At 43.6% G+C, this 17,628-nt stretch overlaps 1 pseudogene; it reads left to right on the top strand.

Moving 5' to 3' along the window:
* Window positions 1-2,540: 2,540 nt before the first annotated feature.
* Window positions 2,541-2,622, top strand: LOC120097290 (U4 spliceosomal RNA; annotated as a pseudogene).
* The last annotated feature ends 15,006 nt before the right edge of the window (window positions 2,623-17,628 follow it).

The following is a 17,628-nucleotide window of genomic DNA, read 5'->3' as shown; positions in this document are numbered from 1 at the left end:
GGAGGAAGAGAGGGAGTGAAAATAGGAATTTGATGTTGGAAATCATTTTCTTGAGTCTCAGGGTGGCCAAGGCATTTCCCTGGCATTTAACAGATATTCATTTCAAATGACCATGAAAAGTATTGTCCAAGCACAGAGCTGCCTCTTTCTCTTCAGTCAAACAGCTGACCTCTGACCAAGCAATTACATCATGGCCTTTACATTTTCCTTGGCAGTATTTTGACCTCCAACTTCTAAATCCCCTTAAATTTCAACACAGGCATCAAAGCCAAGGGCCCGTGAAGTGCTGTTTTGTGCAGAGTCTGGGCTGAGCAGTACCATCCCTGGGAGGACGGGTGGGCGGTGCAGAGAGCTGTACACACATGCGGATGCATTGATGCCTTAAAAAAAAAAGTGTGAACATTTTCATTCAGTTTAGGCAAACTTAAATAGAAGCTACGGAAATATATATGCATTATTCCTAAAAAGAATAGCTGCAGTACAGCGAGAATGCCTTATTATCCCAAATTAGCTGCGAAAATCCCTTCAGAGACTTGACAGGAGGTTTAAAAAAAAAAAAACGATTTCTCAAGGCATTGCAGAAAAGAAAATCCAAGATAAGAATAGTCATACAATACAAGTCTTGTTTCATAACACATTCACACAGCCTTTCAATACCTGGCAATTACCACACAGAAAAAGGATGGAACTGTTCTGCTGGGAGGAAGGTGAAGAACTGGAGAGAATTCATGCAAACATTTAAAAGTGCTCTTAAAAGAATGCTAGTTAAGATCCCTCAGGAGATTCCTTGGGAACCTTGGGCCACTCTGGCCAGGGAAGCAGGTACCCTGACTGCAGATCTCTCTCTCTCTCTCTCTCTCTCTCTCTCTCTCTCTCTCTCTCTCTCTCTCTCTCTCTCTCTCTCTCTCTCTCTCCATCCCCTAGTCTCACTCCCCACCTCTACAGCAGACTACCTGCTGTGCCCGGCCTCCATGTAGATCTTCTCCAACTTTCTTCCTCCCTCATCATGTTATCCCAGTCCCCAACTCTAGCAGGCATTCCCTGGGAACAAGCCTACCAAGGGAGTAAGTAGGCCAGCTAAGCAGGTAGGCAAGCCTCAGCTCTTCACTCTCCCTACTCTCCTGGTATCCAGCCCCCAGCTCTGTAGAAGACAATCTATTAGGGCCTCACTCACTGCTGCCCCCATTCCCAGGGGACCAAACAGATCCTCATGTGACAACCCTGTTTCCCTTCCTCCTGCAGGTTCCTCAGCCCCTGCTCCTAGCCCATCCCCACGTTTTACTGGGAACCCCAAGAGGCCACACCTAGCAGAATCCCAGAAGAATTCCCTATCAAGCAACACACAGCCACTGTACCCTCCTAAGAACCAGAAGGGGTAGCAGAAACCAAGGACCAAAACACCCGCCCAATAAAGGAAAGACCAGATATCAGCACCTAGAATTACAATCTTCCCAAACCCAGATACTTACATGCCAGCATAAAAACACAATCAATAATAGGATAATACAAGTTTATTAGAGCCCAGAAACCCTACCACAGTAGGCACTGAGAACTGCAACACAGCTGAAGAACAAGACAGTGACCTTAAAATGAGCAGAATCCTTAAAGAAATTTATGAAAATGCAAGAAAGCAGTGGAAGGAAATGGATAAAACAGTTCAAGACCTGACAGTGGAAACAGAATCAATAAAGAAAATCCAAGCTGAAAGAAACATGGAAATAAAAAATGTAGGAACTTAAACAGGAATCTCAGAGGCAAGCCTCATCCAAAGAATACAAGAGATAGAAGACAGCATCTTGGACATTGAAGACGAAATAGAAGAAATGGACACCTCAGTCAAAGAAAATGTTAAATCTAGAAATCCAGAGACAAAACATCCAGGGAATCTGGAACACCATGAAAAGACAAAAATCTAGGAATAATAGGAATATAGGAAGGAAATGAAGCATAGGTCAAAGGAGCAGAAAATATTTTCAACAATATCATAGATGAACATTTCCCTAACCTAGGGAAGGAGAAATACTTCTCAAAGTACAAGAAGCACACAGAACACGAAATAGACTGGACTAGGAAAGAAATTTCCGTTGGCACATAATTATCGAAACAGAAAACATACAGGATAAAGAAAGAATATTGAAACCTACAAAAAGAGAGACACAGACTACTGTGTTTTCCCCTGCAAAACTTTCAATCATCACAGATGGAAATATTTATCTACAAATCCTATTGTACAGGTGCAAGAAGGAAAACTCCAATCTAAGGAGATTAATCACACCCAAGAAAACACAGGACATAAATAATCCCATACCAGCACATCATAGAGGGAAAACACACATACACACACACACACACACACACACACACACACACACACACACACACACACACATAAACAAACAAAACAATCCTGAATAATAAAAGAACTGCTATAGGTATTACAATCCTTAACTCCAAATTATACTACAGAGCTATAGTAATAGAAACAGCATGGTCTTGGGACAAACTGACATGTTGATCAATGGGATCAAATTGAAGACCCTAGCTTTGCGCAGTGCCAGTATCGTAGCCAATGAGGTTTATCCGAGGTGCAATTATTGCTAATGGAAACCTTTTCCCAAATTGAAGACCCAGACATTAAACCCACACACCTATAGGAACCTCCAAAAACCCAGGCTATTGCCAAGACTACATAGTTTGCCCTCTGAAAACTCACAGCAAGAGCCCCACTGCTAGAGACAACATCTGTACAACTTGTTGAATATGGAGATATGGAGCTGGTGCCTACATAGGACCTTCACCCCTACATTCTAGTATCTTTGGTACAGGAAGGTACTCTTCATGCTTTCAAAGGAGAAACATAAACACCAAGCCAGGCCACAAAACCTTGGATCAACAATGGTGTCCTGCCTGCAAGATATGCTAAGGCAATGGTGGCACAAATCTTGTGGGTATAATCAACCGATTTTCACTTAAGGCTGAAACTGGGAGAAGCTAGATGAACAAGAACCTGACACTAGCTAGCCCAGGGACCCAGGGTTAAAACAAACACTAGTGTTCTTTAAAAAATAAGTAAAGGAGCAATAAAATGACTCTTAATGATGTTCCTCTATACTCACGGATCATTGCCTTGATCAACCATCATGAGAGAAGCTTCCTCCTGCAGCAGATGGGAACAAATAGAGACCCCAAATCAGTCATTAGACACACACACACAGAGAGAGAGAGAGAGAGAGAGAGAGAGAGAGAGAGAGAGAGAGAGAGAGAGAGGCAGAGGGACAGAGAGACAGAGAGACAGAGAGACAGAGGGACAGAGGGACAGAGGGACAGAGGGACAGAGACAGACCTTGGAATAGTCAGCTCTACATGACATGTCTCTATCAAATTCTTCCCCTCAGGGCTCAGGGAACCCTGCAAAAGAGGCGATGGGAAGAGAGTTCTCTTTTGGGATTCCTGAGTGTGCAAACAGGTGGGTCTCTGCATCTATTATCTACGTCATATGCCTTTCCTCGGGCTCTTTTTCTTCTGTTTTTTTGGGATGTTGTTGTTGTTGTTGGTGGTGGTGGTGGTGGTGGTGGTGTTTGGGTTTTTTTTTTTTTTTGATTGATTGATTGATTGATTTTGTTTTGTCCTATTCTGATTTATTGGTTTTTATTGTATTTTTACATTGTATTATAAATTATATCACTACCTCCTTATAAACCTTTTTGTGCTTTAATGAGAGACAGAAATGAGGGATGGATACAGATGGGAGGAGAGTTGGGAAGGAACTGGGAGGAGTATAGGGAAGGGAAACTGTAATTGGAATAGATTATGTGTGGGACAAAAAGCTATGTTCAGTAAAGGGGGGAAGGAGATCTCTTAGGAACCCCACACAAGCTGAAGGTTGACATAGTGTGATATCAACAGGGTGTGATTTAGTTTAGACTGGACTCAATATCACGTCTTCTTTTAGAGGATGTCTTTGTTGGTGGTGTCTCAGTGGACATACTTTAAATGACTCAAACTGTCTTTGGACACAAGGCAAAGAATGTTGCCACCTGGGACAGAGAAATGAATGGCGAATAATTTGGGTCTTCATAGATCCTTGAACATAGAGAAAAACCACGTATCTGTTTGTTCTCTGGGCTGTTTGGCGCTCTCATGGAGTCTTCCACCTTGCTTGGAAATTATTTAAGAGAGGAAACAGCACCTACAGCATCGTAAAGCCAAGCCATACTTAGGAACAGTTCACGGCTTCCGAAGAGCCAACTTAGTCCACTTTGAAACCACGGGGTCCTGTGCCTGAGATGACACTGAGACAGCCTGAGAGATGAACTGAAAGGAAGCTCAGTTATCAACTGATCGCATCAGGCTTATAGCCTACTGCAGGAGGCCAAACTGCTGGAGAACAACAATGAATCAGAAAAAGCATCAACTAGGAACAAGGGAGAGTGGTTCACACCAAGATAGGAACCAGGTAAAATTTTCATGGAAAACCTGAGACAGAAAACTAACAGTGACTGACTTCCTCTTAGCCAAAACCCTCTGGGTGGTACTTATAGTAGGGCTTACATGGTGTTCAATAGGTAAAAAGAACAAAGCAAAAGTGTGCATCCAGAGACAGAAAAAGGCAAGCAAGGTGGGTGGGAGAAGTGTGGGCTCTCACAGCAGACAGATGCAAATGGTGGCTCCAACTCCTGCAGTGACAATTCTCTGCTTCCTTACCTTCCTTGTAAGAGAGCGATGAGAGCAGCTCTATCAAATGGTGACGCCAGTGAGGTTTTCGTAGATTGCCTGACAATAAATTAGTTCTCTACATGTTTTTGATTTTTAGAAAATCAATAAATGATATACAGATGCTGTCCTACTAGCTAATGGATAGTTTACTAATTCACTAAGTAAAGACTCCTCTAGCTTCTCTTCTTTTTCTTCAGCATTCAGTGGACCCATGCATTTTCCTCCCTCAATATTTAGATAGAGCACCCACAAATCTAGTCACAGTGCACGTTTCCAAATCTCACAGAGCTATTTCTGATCTAGCCCCACCGAGGCAAGTGAACTACTAATGTGTACATTAAATCCGATGAGTCTCTGGGGATCATCACTACTCTCTACAGGGCAAATTGAAGAAGAAGAAGAGAAGGCTACAGGCACAGCAAGATGTTTTGCTTTTCGTGGAAGCATTGGGGGCAATGCTTTTCCTGCAAGTCCTATGCTCAGATGTGGTCTCTCCTTATGAGTAGAGCAGGCTGGGCTGGTTATACAAACAGTAGACAAGACCCCTGGACTTTTCAGCTCCAGTCAAATGCTCATACTTCAATACCTAACCAGGAAAATCTCCCAAAACAAGCCAATAATCCAGAACTTCACCCCTGCACACCCAGGCACTGCAGAAGGAAAAACAGTCTAACTGCTAGGAGTCCTCAGACAAAAACAGTTCTGTCTTATCCTAAGACAGATGCCTCCAATCCCAAATTCATTCAGATACAAAGGGCTCATCGCAATGGTTCTAATGTATTGCCTTTCTGAGACTCAACAACAAACAAGCCTCCATTGTGAAAGAGAGGGGGGGGGGCAGGCAAGCCAGGACAAATAAATGGAAAAGATTAAGGGGAATTTAAAACTAAACTTTTTTTTGTTGGTACTGAGTATTGAACCCAGGCCCCCTTGCATGCTAGGCAAGTGTCTCAGTCAAGACTGAGGCTACTGTTGTGGTGCAACACCATGAGCAAAGCAACTTGGGGAGGTGGAAAGGGTTTATTTGGCTTACACTTTCCATGTCACTGTTCATCATCAAAGGAAGTCAGGACAGAACTCACAGGGTAGGAACCTGGAGGTGGGAGCTGATGCAGAGACCATGGAGGAGTGCTGCCTACTGGCTCACTTCCCATGGCTTGCTCAGCCTGCTTTCTTAGAGACCCTGGGACCCACCCACAATAGGGTGGGCTCCCTAGAGGCCCCCATCAATCACTAATTAAGGAAACTTCCTACAGACTTATTCACAGTCCTGTCTTAGGGAGGCATTTTCTCAGTTGAGGCTTCGTCTTTTCTGGTGACTAGCTGTGTCAAGTTGACATGAAGTGTAGCAAATGTGCTTCCTCTGAGCTGTGTCTCCAACCCCATAAATAATTTAAATGTCCCAAATTATAACACTCACCAGACTGCTAACTACATCCACAATGTCAGAGCAGAATGATGTGGATGAAAAGAAATCCAAGACAAGGAGGAAATTTTAGAGGTTAAAACATATGACAAATTAATACAAGATTTAGGAGACAAAGACAGAGCAGAGACTAAAGGAACGGCTGACCAGTAACCAGCCCATTCTGAGACCCATCCCATGCACCATCCCTTACACCATTGATGATGCTATGTTGTACTTGCAGACAGGAGCCTAGCATAGCAGGCCTCTGAAAGGCTCTACACAACAGCTGACTGAGACAGATGCAGATGCCCACAGACAAACACTGGGACACCTGAAAGAGTTAGGGGAAGGTATTGAAGGCCCTCAAGGAGATGGCAACCCCAACAGTGTCAACTAACCTGAACCCCTGGGAGCTCCCAGAGACTGAGCCACCAACCAAAGAGCATACACAGGCTTGTCTGAGCCCCTGACACGTATTTAGTAGAGGGCTGCCATGCCTGGCCTCGGTGCCTCAAAGTGAGAGGATGTGTTAATCCTGTAGAGACTTGATGCCCCAGGGTTGGAGGATAAAGAGGGACTGCTTTCTCAGAGAGAAGGGAGGGGTGGGGGAGGAATTCTATGAGGGAGGACCAGGGGGACAGAATTTGGCATGTAAATAAATAAATAAACAAATAAACAAATAAATTTTTTTAAATCATGACAAGTTAATATAAGGTTTGAGAGACTAATTAGGCAAACTACCCATGATTGTTGCTTTTAATATCAGTTTGCCACAAATTAGAATCACCTGAATAGGGAACCTCACCTTGGGAATGTCTTGGTTGTCTTGATTGATGTGGAAGACCTACCCCATATGTGGGCTGCCCCTTCAGGTAGCAGCACACATTATAAGCATATGTATGGCAAAAGGAAGATTATATGCCATGTACTCCCTCACCCTTCCGTCTTGCTGCTGTGCTCTGGTTTACCCATGATGCTGCTGATAGAGATTCCTTTGCTGCTAAGACACCAAGCCTCAAGAACCAAGCAAGCCAGTAAGCAATGCTCCTTCACTGTCTCTACTTATGTTCCTGCCTCCGGGTTCCTTCCTTGAGTTCCTGCCTTGGCTCACCCCAGTGATGGACTATGCTGATATGTCAATTAAATCCCTTCCTCCCCATGTTGCTTTTGGTCAGTGTTTTATGAAAACGACAGAGAAACAACTTGGGACACCATCTACATCTGAGATCTAAAAGGCAATTATAAGGCTGGAATAACAGGCACAGAGAGTCAGCCCACAAAGGTCAAGAGCCTGTTCGTTGGGTATTTCAGGGCAGACAGAAAGCAGAGAAGAAACTGTGGAACAATACACTTAAGAACACAATTCCAGAGAGTAAATGAGGCTCTCTCCAGATATAGTGTGCTATCATGTAGCTACTGTAAGCAAAGAACCATGCACATGTGCACCACACTCAGCTCCACTACAGAGAACAAACTCTGCCTTCATGGAGAAGATAGCACCATGTAAAATTGCCTTCTTTGGACCAGTGAGACCAGAGACAGAGATGAAGGCCCTGAGGCCCTAAGATAACCCTACTTTCAACTCAGAATCCTATTCTCACCCTCCAACCAAAATGAAGCAGGTAAAATACAGAAATGGAAGGCCTAGAGCCAGGTCTGGTGACCTTTTTCATCATTCTGTGTACTCTGGAGGCTGAGTCAAAAGGATTGCTTTAAGACATGAGTTCAGGGGCTGGGGATTTAGCTCAGCGGTAGAGCGCTTACCTAGGAAGCGCAAGGCCCTGGGTTCGGTCCCCAGCTCCGAAAAAAAGAACCAAAAAAAAAAAAAAAAGACATGAGTTCAAAACCAGAGTAGAGAGCTTGGGAGAAAAACAGTTCATGGGGGGAAAGACCCCTAATTTCTGCCTCCCTGTTCACACACACTGTATTGGGGTGCTACTTGAGGAGGGGCTAGATGTAGAGAAGATAAATAGGGACACAGAGAAGCAAGGGGGTAGCAAGACTTGCTCAAGGAAGCAATGAAGTCCAACGACTTTAAATTAGTAGCTGAATACGCAGTCAGAGCAAAGTTGATAAAAATGAGAATGTTATAAAGATGAAAACAAGATAAAAGCAAGACAAGAAAAGGAGCAACTGGAAAGTCCAGGGAAGGGCTGGAGATGTGGCTCAGTGGAAGCATGTTTGCCCAGTATCCAAAGATCGGAATCCAACCCTGTGAAAGAAGAAGGAAGAAAGAAAGAGGTGGAAAGAGGGAGAGGAAAGTATGGAGAGGAGAGGGGGAAAGGGAGAGGAAAAGGAGATAGAGGAAAGGAGGGAAGGGAGGAAGAGAGAGGGAGGGAAGAAGGGAAGGAGGGAGAGAGGGAAGAAGGGGGAGGGAGGGACAGAGAGGAGGGGGAGATAGAGGGAAGAAAAGTGGAGAGAACCAGAGCTTCCAGGGACTAAGCCACTACCTAAAGACTATACATGGACTGACCCTGGACTCTGACCCCATATGTAGCAATGAATATCCTAGTAAGAGCACCAGTGGAAGGGGAAGCCCTGAGTCCTGCTAAGACTGAACCCCCAGTGAACTAGTCTATGGGGGGAGGGCGGCAATGGGGGGAGGGTTGGGAGGGGAACACCCATAAGGAAGGGGAGGGGGGAGGGGGATGTTTGCCCGGAAACTGGGAAAGGGAATAACATTCAAAATGTATATAAGAAATACTCAAGTTAATAAAAAAAAAAGTGGAGAGAAAAGAAAGAATAAGGACAGGGAAGAAATGAAGGGAGGGAAGAAAGGATAAGAGACAGGAGAGAGGGGAAAATGAGAGAAAGAATGGAGAGATGGAAGGAAGGCTGGAAGGAGGGAGATATCAAGAAGGGAAGGAGAACGGTACAGGAAGAACAGGGATAACAAGGATGGGCATATGCCTTGGGTTCTACACTATTAGTAGCACTGACATAGCTAGAGGGCTGATACCACCATGTCCTAGGTTCTTCTGAGACACTGAACCTATAGCAAGCATGCAGATGTAACACTTAGGGTTATGGAGAAAAACGAAGGTGGAAGTCATTCTCTTGGAGTTTTGTTTTGCTTTGTTGTCTCGCACTGGATCTGCTTTGGCTCGCTTTGAGGGACAAGGTCTTACTCTCTAACCTAGAACTCATTACATATCCCAGGTTGGCCTCAAGCTCACAATCCTCCTGCCTCAGTCGTGATGCTAGAATTAGAGGTGTGCAAAACATGCCAAGCTCTAATGCTATTCAGGCTCATGGTGGAACAGATGAGAAGGACACCGAAGAGGAAGGGAAGAAAGCTCACTGCTGGGTAAACCACGGGACAAACAGGGCTGCCCTCAGGATCCGCACTCTCTGCGACTGCTGAGGGCAAGGAGACTTCTTGGTCTCTTGTCTCCATCTTGAAATTCACAAAATTTTTTTGAATCCTATGTTTTCTTTTCCCTGGGTCCTGGTCCTGCAGTATTGAGCTGCTCAGACACTACAACTAGAAAGTTAAGACTGCCTTATAATGGTTAGAACTCCTAAAGAATCCGGTAGTGAGGGGTTCAAAATGTTCTGGGACCATATCAAGTCAGAAGCCACCCTTCTCAGTCCCATCACAGTGGAGGAATAACAAGTGGATGCTATAGATAGAAGAAGAACCAGCTACGACAAAGAAAAGCACTTGCTGTCCCTGAGAAAAAGCCTAGGGACGGGGAGGGATGTGGCCATGGATTCTGCCTCTTATCACTACTCCCAAAGTGCTTTGTTTTATTTCTTTAACCTTGCTTAAAAGACTCCTTTCAGGTTTTATTTTTTAAAAATTAACATTTAAAGGATAATTTAAAAAACCCATAATACAGCAAATCTATACACTGGAAATATTTCATAAATTAATCCTTTAAATCACCTAATTGAACACACAAACTTTTAAATTTAATAGAAGCATTATATGATTGATAAATTAAAACAGAAGGTGACAAGCCCAGAGCATGGATGACATCGTTTCTGCCCTTGGGACGTCTCTTTTTATGTAAATCATGTCTCTTCCAAGGTCAAAGCTAAATGGAAAGAGGAAATTATCAAAGCCGAGCAGCCTGCGGTGCTCAGATTTGCTCCAAGAGGATATTTGTCCAGCCTTTTACTATAACGTTCTCTTTGAAACCTAGGCAGACATGGAAACACCCATGGCTTTTCAGCACCACATCCTCATTTTGATCAAGGGCTGGAGAAGCAGCCTCACCCTTGACAACTGAGGAGAGCTGCTTACTAGTCAAAGTCAAAGTGGGGGCGAGGGAAGTCTTGGAAATCAGAGGAGAGTCCCAACAGTCGTCTTCTCCCCAGGCCCTCCCAGTTGGTCATCAGCAAGCTTGCAACAGCTACCAGTTTGGTGGTGATGCAATATGTGAGAGCAAAGGTTTAGAAGCTAGGTCTGCGGATGCACATCGCCTGTGCATCGCATGCAGTCATCACGAACCACCATGGACACCATACATCACCCTGTCCTGGACACTTGCACCTTAGAGGAAAGAGCCACTAGGCAATACCTGCCCCCTTCTGCAAGACAAAAATAACCACAGGGTTTAACCGAGTCTTAGAGACACTACAAACTCCACCAAATATCCCACTCCTGCAAATGTTACAAAGAAAATTCTAACACTGAGAACCACAGGCTGCTAATAGTATAAGTTGAAGTTTATTATTTTGAAGATCTTGGGTGCCATGTCTCCACAACACGATGGTCAACGGAATTAAGTTCCCCTTCGTGAAAAAAAATCGTCATTGCAGAGTGTTTGGTAAACTTCCAGACATGTTTTAATGTAGCAGATCTCCAGCACAAACAGTGACCCAGGTCATCTCTGAGATCATTCTTAACAAGCCCAGGGCAGCGAAGAAAGCAACTACTGTGCATTCTCATGACCTGGGAAGGGTGGGAGACCCTCATCTGTCCTTGGGGCAAAGGAGCTAAATTTGAGGGGATAAATTTGAGAAAGACGGAATCTGTTAGTGAGACGTTACCTGGTGAAGTCAATCCTGTCACAACTAACAGAGAGTGATACGGAGAACAGATGGACCGTACTCTACGAGCTAAACCCCCTGAGGATCACACACAGCCTAACTATGGTACAGAGCACAGTGATAAACGGGTGGCCTTGTGGTAGGAAGGCGGGCACCAATTGTGTTAAGAGTCCAAAGAAGGAGAACACAAGACCACCAAAGCAACAGCACTGACAAGTCCCAGACACAGAGATGGATGAGAGGGTTTAGGTGTGTGTGTATCCCAAAGGGTATCCTCATTGGGAGGTACTATGGTTCTTTAAGATGTGGAGCCTAGTGGGAGGCTTTTAGGTCATTGGGGGTGTGGCCTTAAGAGAATTGTGGAGCCCCAGTCTTTCGTCTTCTTGTGCTATTTTTCTCTTCCTCCCCTCCCACCCCTCCCCATTCTCTTCACCCCGCTGTCTTTCTCCTTTCCTCCCTCCCTGTTTCCTGGCCTGAGAAGCAAGCTCTGCCTGATGGAGAACAGACCAACAGGGCCATCTATTGTTGAACCAGAGCCCCCGGAAGAACAAGCTAAATATCTTCTCATATTGCTTGCGGTAGAAATGGTAACGGAAAGTTGGCTGACACAAAGTGATGGGACATAGGGAAGGGATGTGGCCAGTCAGCAAAGGCATCTGTTCACAGGGCCATTGCAGCTGGAAGGCTCTGGAAGGAGATGACAAGACAACGGAGAATGTGAGAAATGGACGGAAATGGGAAACTGGTTTGTTCCATCACCTCCACCCCAAACTACAGCAATATTAGCCGCTGCTTTTTGGGTTTTTTTTTTTTTTTTGAACTTTTCATTTTTAAATAATTACGTAAGAGTTGTAAGAATAGTACAAAGAATTATCATACTCCTCTCTTCAGATTCATACTTTAACACTTCGCTACATTTGCTTCAACGTTCCCTTCTACATAGAACGTTTTATATATTTTATGTATTTGTGCTATATTAATACGATGTATGGCATTCTAATTTTTTTTCTGAATCTTTTGAGAGTCAGCTGCCTCTCCACCCTAAAATCCTTCAGAATATTTTTTCCAATGACAAGAGTTTGAAGGATAAAATTATGTCATTTGCAGGAAAGTTGTGTAACTGCAAAATATCATACTAAGCAAATTAAGCCAGACTCAGAAGGACAAATATTGGGCATTTTCTTTCATTTGTGGCTCTGCAATTTTATATAGAACATAAGATATCACATGCATATGTATATATGTATAACAGAAAGAAATTGTGTGGGGGACAAAGAAACTGTCAATGAAATAGGGAGAAAGGAGTTGCTAAGGTAGGAGTCCAAAGTACATTATATATATATATATATAAGAATGTCCTTGTGAAAACAGGCACTATGAACATTAAATACACACTATTAAAAGCAAAGTCAAACCAACGAAACAGTACATTATCGTGATCAATTAAAAAGTCAGAGAAATTGGCTCTTATTCAATACAGTTATTTCTCCACAGTCCATATTCAGGGTTCACGATTTGTCTTATTTGTCTTAATCATGTCCTATGTATCCTCCTTACCTCTGTCTCAGCGTTTAACCCCAGATCATCTCTTTGATCTCCTCTAATATGGAAAAAGGCCTCTACTTTTTCTGGTCACATGTGCCCTTGACACTTTAAAAGAATTCAAGCCAGATGCCTCTCAGTTTGAACTAGATTGAATGTATCCATTTCTGGGGATGGGGGAGCATGGGGGGTGGGGGATCTGGGAGGGACAATGCCGAAGAAATGTTTCTGTCTCATTTCCCAAAGGTTCCACCTCCTCCCAGTGGTGCTACCCTTAGCAAATGAGCCTTCGGGAACTGTTCAAGAGTCAAACTACAAAAGGCAGAATATTGAGAAATTGAGATCTACAGCCAGTGTGCTGGGGGAAGGATTCACACGCAGATTCACCGGACGGTTCTTTTTACAGTTTTCTTTGGAGCTTGTAATTGGCTGTAGGATATTTAGCAAATCCAAAGACAATGTTTTCCAGTTCCTCTCTCCCTTACTTTCAAATAAATCTCATCGTGCAGGTGTGGCTGAACTTGTGCCAGCTGCCGTCCTCCTAAAATTCTAGGTGTTGTCCAAAATGGAACTATTTCAAGCTCGGACATAGTTGGACAGTTTTTGAACCACTGCACTATGTAGACTGGACCAAATGGGTCCTCCCCGTGAGACGTTCGCCTTACTGGAGGACAAGGACATTGTCATCGGTCAGGGGCAGCTGCACCTGCCTTCCCAGAAGAACTGAGTAATCCTGGTGACCAGCTCACAGCTGTGCAGCGCAGTACAGGGAAGCACCTGCCCCTATGGCCGAAGCTCTGCTATCCACATAAACATCCCGAGGTCTCCACAGATGCCTTCCGAGTTACTCACAGACACTCTGCAAGCCTTCCAACATCAACGTTCACATGCACCTGCAGTTAGCCCAGGCTGTCATCAGCTGGACTGCCACTCCATCAGCCGCCATGCTTAACAACATGCTCTTTAAGTGTCCTGCAGGGGAAATAATTTGGGGAGAATTGGCGAAACGCGTGAAATTCCAAGAGAGGGCTGCACTGCCACCTGCGGAGGTTGAGGTAGGAAGGGGATGGCGGGCCTCGGCAGCAAGGTGGTTTGAGAAGATGTGTGCTCTATAATGGAAGGGGTTATTGTTTTAATTCCAAAAGTTATCTTTCAAAATTTACATCCCATACCACTTTAGTGTTAAAAGGTCTTCTCCCGTGCAGAGTGGTGGTGGTACATGTTGGGTTTTTCTGTTCTTGTTCATTTGTTTGTTTGTTTTTCTCAAAACAGGGTTTCTCTGTGAAGCTCTGAATGTCCTGGTAGTTCCTTTGTAGTCCAGACTGGCCTTGAACTCACAAAGATCCCCCTACCTCTGCATCCTGTGTGCTGGGATTAAAGGCACTCAACACCAATCCCAGAATAATTTGGGAGGCAGAGGCAGAGGCAGGAGGATTTCTGTGAGTTCAAGGCTAGCCTGGTCCTACAGAGCAGTTCCAGAACCATCAAAGCTACACAGAGAAATCCTATTTCAAAGAAAAAAACTCCCAACTTAGGCCAGAAAACAGATCAGCAGATGGGCTTTTGGTAGAAGAAATTCAACCAGAAACCTCCCCAGACACTGCTACATGCTTATTACATAAAAAATAAAACTAATATATCGTGCTTCCTCTAAAATAAGGCATCACTTTCATTATATCTACATGAAAATTTTCCTACCAACATGTCCAGAGGTGGGGTGGGGTTGTTTTTTTATAAACATTTTTACTTTTTGAGACAATTATCCTATAATTACATTATTTCCCCTTTCCTCCCTTCAACCCCTCCTGTTGTAACCCCTTTGCTCTCTTTCAAATTCATGACCCCTTTTTCTTTAATTGCTGTCACATATGTGTCTGTCCCTAAATATATAATGCAAGCGGCTCAGTCTACAGAATGTTATCTCTATGCATATGTTTTCGGGGTTGACCATTTGCTAGTGGTTAGCTAATTGGTGGGCTCTTCCCCAGGGAAGACTTGGCTCTTGGCTTTCCTTAGTTACCTTCATAGTTCTTTGTTTGGTGTTGAGACCACCTGAGCTTCCCCTCTTCTGCCTTAGCATGTCTATTCATGTTATCTTTTTAAGACAGCCATGTTGGAATACTTCATGGGTATTCCTATGTCATTTCTAGGAGGCACAATCTCATAGCAAACTTTCTGGTCCTCTGGCTCTTCAGAAATGTTCCCTGAGCCTTGGGTGTAGAAGTTGTAATGTAGATTTATCAACTGGAACTCAGAGCCACAATTTTGATCAGTTGTAGTTTTCTGTAATGGTCTCCTTCTTTGATAAGTTTCCTTAATTAAGGGTAAGACCTATGCTTACCTGTGCCTGTGGCTATAAGGACAAATATTTAGAGTATAATTAGGGGTTATGGTGATTTAGTGAATTGACAGTTGTAGGTTCTGCCCTGGGTAGTTGGCTAGGTTTCCAGTACCAGATATGATTTCCCCCTTGTTGAGGGAGCCTTAAGTTCAATTAGAGAGTTTTGGGTTATCCCCAAGCCATGTGAGGCACCATCATGGTACTATACTGGGCCATGCTGGTCTTCGTTGTAGTTCATAAGCATCATGGTTGGATAGAACTGTTGACTGCTTCCCCCCTTTAGAAGCACAGCTCCTTCTGGTATCATTAAAACCAGTCCTCAGGGATGAGGCTTTTGGTTCAGATCCAGCTCAGGACCTCTGGGCTCTGTATCTGAAGTGCATTATGTCTTCATCAATGGAGAATTATCTTCCACCTGGGGGAAGGGGGAACCAGGAGCAATAGAAATCAATAGTCTGTGTAGAAATCAAAGGTCTGTGGCATCTCTTGAGCAAATCTGACCCACAACCCAAAGTGGGGTTTCTTGTGCCTGATGTTAGAGCTTTTGTTAGTCTATGAGTCTTGGGGTCAGTATTGTCTTCACAGATGGGAAATTTCATTTATACATATGTATATGTATAAACAGATGTACATATTATAGGTAGTTTAGGTAGAGAGATGTCTTAATTAGGGTTTTACTACTGTGAAGAGACATCATGACCAAGATAACTCATAAAGGCAAACATTTAACTGGGGATGGCTTACAAGTTCAGAGGTTCAGTCCATTATGGACACGATGAAAAGCGTGACAGCGTGCAGGCAGACATGGCGCTGAAGGAGCCGAGAATTCTACATACTGATCGGCAGGCCGCACAAGGTGACTGTCCTCCACACTGGACAGTGCCTGAGCATAGGAGACCTTCAAGCCCCACCTACACAGTGACACACTTCCTCCAACAAGGCCACACCTCTTCCGGGAAGGCCACAACTTCTAATAGTGTCACGCCCGATGAACAAGCATTCAAACCTGTGAATCTGTGGAGGCCAAAGCTATTCAAACCATCATAAAAGATAATAGTACGCCTCCATATAACTTTTTCAGTCATTTTTACTGTTATTTTAATCCTTCTGAGTTTGTCCCCCTCCTCCTCCCTAATTAAAGCCCCCACGTTTTTCCCATTTCCCCAGCCAGCCCTCACCATGGTTGCTTTGAACTCCCTGGATTCTGCAGTTACTGCTCTCAATGTGTCCCCTGGGTTTTCTTATGTTTTGTTTTCATCCTCACTTAGCTTCAGGATTTTTTTAATCTTTCTTGATTTCTTCTTTGACCGACTGATCATTCAATAGTGAGTTGTTTAATATTCATGAATTTGTATATTTACTGGAGTTTTGTTTGTTGTCAATTTTAAGTCTTATCAAATTAGTGTCTGCCTTAGTTACTTTTCTATCACTGTGATAAGAATACCCATGACAAAAATACCCATAATTAAGACAGCTTATAGAAGAATTTATAATGGACTTAGAGTTTCAGAGGGTTAGTATCTATGACCATCATGGTAGGGGAGCCTGGCTGCAGGCAGGCAGGCAGGTAGACAGGCGTGGTGCTGGAACAGAAGCAGAGTTCACATCCTGACAATGATGTGGACTTTTGAAACCTCAAGGCCCACCCTCAGGGACACACCTCCTCTTACAAGGCCACGCCTCCTAATCCTTCCCAAACAGTTCCACTAACTGGGGACCAAGTGTTCAAACATATGAGCTTATGAGACATTCTCATTTGAACAACTACATGGTCACATAGGATGTATGGAGTTGTTACAACCTTTCTATATTTATAAAAACTTGTTTTTGTGCCCCAGAATATAGTTATTGAGAGAAGCTCCAATGTGCTGCTGTGTATAGTATATTCTTTGGCATTCAGATAGACTATCCTGTAGATCTGTTAAACCCATTTAATGAAGGATGTCATTTCATTCTGATGTTTCTCTGCTTTTTTCCATCCAAATGACATCTTTATTCAAGAGAATTGGGTGCTGAAAACACCTACTACTAATGGATTGATGCTAATCTGTGTATTTGATTCCAGTAGTATAATTTCCACGAAACTAGGTACACCAGAATTTGGCACGTATGTTTAGGATAGTAATACTTTCTTGGGCTAACTGTTCCTTTGACTAGTATGAATGTCCCTCTTTATCTCATGTGATCAGCTTTAGTTCAAAGTCTATTTTGTCAGATATTAGAATAGTGACACCCTGCTTCCTGGTCCCATCTGACTGGAGCACTTGTGTCTATCCTTTCACTCTAGGTCATAACTATCTTTAAAGTTGAGGTGTATTTTGTGTAAACAACAGATAGATGGATTTAGTTCCTTGATCCATTCAGCAATCCTGTCCCTTTTGATCAGAGACTAGAGGCAGCTAGTATGTAAAGTTACTGTTGGAAGGTGTGTGTTTACTGCAGTCACTGTATTGATGTTCAGTGCTGCTGTTGTGCTCTTAGTACTTTGTGTTTTAGTAATTATGGTTCCGTGTTTCTTCCCATAGTCCCTCTGCCATGCTCATTCCTCTCTTCAACCTGAAATATTGCTTCCCATATTTTCTCTAGGTTTGGCTTGTTGGGTATGAAAGTTTTAGGCTGTTTA

Source organism: Rattus norvegicus, chromosome 15 (genome assembly GCF_021556685.1).
Source record: "Rattus norvegicus strain SHRSP/BbbUtx chromosome 15, alternate assembly SHRSP_T2T, whole genome shotgun sequence".
NCBI classification, from domain to species: Eukaryota; Metazoa; Chordata; class Mammalia; order Rodentia; family Muridae; genus Rattus; species Rattus norvegicus.
This window is presented reverse-complemented; position numbering and strand designations above follow the sequence as displayed.